We start from the raw sequence: 3635 nt of genomic DNA on the forward strand, positions 1-3635 counted from the left end.
CCTCTGAGATCAATAAAAACATATATATATTTTAAAAATGGCAGGGATGGCTTCCCGTGTGGTTCTGTGCGACACTGACTCCATGTTTTAGCCGCTCTGTTTTATTTCCTTTCCGGGACTGACGTTCTTAGACACCATCCAGGCTTATTTCAGGGGAAGGGGTAGTGGACTCAGGTTGCCTCTAGTCAAAGGGGCTAGTTTCCCCCACTTATATCCGAGAAACACTTAGTAACACAGACTCAAGCTCTTTGATCTCTGGGCAAATCAATCCATCACTGCTCTGTCGTTCTTGGTACCCAAGACTGAACCCACTTGGGGAGGTTCTCTGCTACCTTATTGAAAATCCCTTCTATTTATTATTACCCTATACTTTTTTTTTAAAAAGAACTTATTTTCACACTGACTTCAGATTCCTGACTTAAGCTGCTAGCATCCTCTGGAAGAAGCCACTGACATCAACACAGCCCACCAAGATCTGCTGACATCTCTTGCCATCCTTCGATTTAACCAGTAGTGGTTCGCTGGCCCAGCTTACCACCTGGCTTCGTGTGCAGTTCGATTCTGCACATCTCACCAGCATCCTGCTCTCACAGGCTGTCTGCTCCGAATCCACGCACATGTCCCCGGAGATGACAGTGTCAACTTGCCTGCTGCTTCTGAGTGTGGCTGGGAGGGGCTGCCTCTCCCTCAACCGGGCCACCCGGGAGGAGCCAGGCTCCTTCTGGTTCAACAGGTTCTGTCAGTTACCCTCAGATGCATGGGTGCCCTTGCCAGGGTTGCTCAGACCACAAGACGTACCTGGGCCCCACATCACCCTGTGATGGTGTATAACCCTCCTCATGGCCACCGAGGGCTTTGGGCAGACTGGAATTCGAGGGGGAAACCTACTGGTTAGTGGCCACCTGATCCAAAATAGGAACCAGAGCTGCCCACACCTCTCCCAGTCCTCATGTCATTCTAGGATGAAACCCTCCCGGGCAGTCGAACGCATCAGCCTGCCCGAATGGCACACGTCAGCTGTGCAGCCTTCAACACGCTAACGAAAGGGACAGACTTCGGCTGGGGAACCCTCAGGGTTGTAGCTGCTGCTGTTACTGCCACCAGGGTCGCTGCCCAGGTGTTTCTCCAAGTTTCCGTTCGCTTATGGTTGGAAGCAGAAGAGGAGAGGGTAGACCTAGCGCAGCAAGGAGACCGGCCACTACTTTTCACTCACAGTGACCTTCTTAGTTACTCCTCTCTCCAAGTCACGTTTCTTCATCAGTAAACCGAGACTATTCATAGCAGCCATTTCTTAAGGTTGTTGTGAAGATTGTGTTGCTGTGGTTAATCCTCCCCAGAGGGTAGTTTTTGTTTTTAGAGAGAATGGAAGGGAGGGGGAGAGACGGAGAAACACTGATGTGAGAGAGACATCGAATGGTTGCCTCCTGCACGTGCCCCAACTGGGGCCGGGGATCGAGCCTGCCACTGGGGTACGTGCCCTTGACCGGAATCGAACCCAAGACCCTCAGTCCACAGGCCAACACCCTAACCACTGAACTAAACCGGCTAGGGCTGCTGTGAGGATTTAATAAGATATGATATGTTGTTTCAGGGTCTGGCATGGAACTGAGAATCAAAGGTGGTTCCTATTATGACTATTCATGGAGCTTTTCTAATCAATTCATAAAAGCTCTGAGGAATAGAGCCTCAGTGGCTCATGATTCATCTCATTTGTAGAAGAGCTGCCTGTACAGATCTCAGAGTGGATGTGCCCCTCACACCCCCACCCACAGATCACGCCGGCAGAACCTACAAATCACACCCCAGAAGCCACCTTCACCTTCGTTGATGCCAGCTCTCAGCAGGGGAGTTTAGCTAGAAACTTCCTCCCAGCGGAGCTGGAGTATGACACTGCATACCTGGACAGTGAGAGGAGGCTCAGCCCTTTAAGATGAGATGAAATTTCTCTGGGACAGGACTGCCCAGTTCAAGCCGGGCTGCCTGGAGTTAAAATGGGCTCATTTGACCCAGCGAGGTGTCAGAACAACACGTCTCTCTCAGGTGCGCGTGGTGTTGCGTTTCGCTGGTTTTCTGCCCTCCTTGTCTATGACAGCTTGCCTGGCAACCTGAGCCTGCCCCGCCCACTGTCTGGCCCTTTGCCACCTACCTTATGATCACTATCTCAGTAGCAACTCCTGTCTGAACTACACCCTCGCCCATGCTCACCCAGTTTAATCACACTTGACCAGCCAACCCTGCACGGGGTCTCCTGCAGAAACTCCTGCCCAGACAGCTCCTGCCTGCTGCCCGATGCCCCCTGGGGACCTCCAGGAGCGGGGGCCCTGTTGACTAAGCAGTTCTCTGCCGGTGCCCGTGAGAAGCTACAAGCATTTTTGACATGAAGCTTATCTGACCGCCTCATCTGAAGTAGCAGAGCCGCCTTCCATCAGCCCACAAGGGATTTCGGTCTAAGATAAGAATGGAGAAGGCATCATGGGTTGAGGTTGAGACCAGGGTGAGATGGAGCTGGGTTTGATACAGCGTGTGGGAGGCAAAGCTTTATTTGTCTCCCACAGGCCTGTCTTAGGGAAGCCTTTCTGCTCACAAGTCCTTGCTCTGTTTTGACTTTTGATTCCATACGTTCCCTTCTCTTTGGGTTTGGCTCGAGTGAATGTACAAACACACTGGCTGGTGACAACATGCAGAACGGTCCCTGCTCCTTTAGGCCAAGCATGTCAAACTCAAAGGCTGACACGGGCCAAATAAACAAGGTTTGAGAATCTGTGGGCCGCAAAAAAACAAAAGCTTCAGTTTTCATAGAAACGTAGGTTTATTTCAATAGAGACACGCTGAATACAAAGGGCTGAAATAAATGAGTCATCGTTACCATAAAAAAATAGAACATCTTAATAAAAGTTAATATTTTTTTCTTGAACATTAACTTACCAGACACTGAATAACTGCACAAATGAGTAAGTGTAACGCAAATAAACCTATTTTTCTTGTTCTCCGAAAGCAAAATATTTCCTGTTATGCACACCAAACAGGTCAGTCCAAGACTAATGACGTGGCAATCGGCTACTGAAATATCGGCAGCCAATCAATGATTTTCTCTCTCAGCATTGATGTTTCTCTGTCTTTCTCCCTCTCCCTTCCTCTCTGAAATCAATAATATATATATATATATTTTAAAGAAGTTAAAAGGGACAGAAAAACGATGGTATGGCTGTCTCAGGAGGGGACTGTGGTAGCTGGGGAGACTGGAGGATAGTCAAGGGCTTGGAGGTAATGTTAAGGGGGAACTTTAAGCAAGGGTGTCTAATCTAGATCAGACATGTGAGAGACCGTGGTAGCTTGAACAAGGTCGTTGTGGTGAGAGAAGGCAAAGGAGTTTGAAGAAAATATTTAAGACAGAAAGGACAGAGCTTGACTAGATGCTGGAGACGAAGGAGAAATAAAGCCAAGCACGATTCCTAGATTTCTGGCTTGAGAAAAGGAATGAACCCTTGTGCCCGTCGCTGAGACAGGAAATGCTGGACGAGGGCCAGGACTGGGAGAAGGGCTATGTATTCTTTTAGAGAAGTTGAGTCTGCCATACTTTGAGACACAGCGTCAAGCAGGCAGTTAGATGTGCCGGGACATGGATGTCTAGCTGT

General features: G+C 49.2%; 1 long non-coding RNA gene across 1 annotated transcript in view; it reads right to left on the reverse strand.

Annotated features, from left to right (window-relative positions):
* Positions 1-967: 967 nt before the first annotated feature.
* Positions 968-3635, reverse strand: part of LOC107182724 — a 9593-nt gene continuing 6925 nt past the window's right edge. Inside the window, exon 3 of the long non-coding RNA XR_001513457.1 lies at positions 968-1329. This is a non-coding gene — a long non-coding RNA (uncharacterized LOC107182724). The remainder of the gene's footprint in view (positions 1330-3635) is intronic.

This window comes from Myotis davidii, unplaced genomic scaffold (assembly GCF_000327345.1).
Source record: "Myotis davidii unplaced genomic scaffold, ASM32734v1 scaffold174, whole genome shotgun sequence".
NCBI classification, from domain to species: Eukaryota; Metazoa; Chordata; class Mammalia; order Chiroptera; family Vespertilionidae; genus Myotis; species Myotis davidii.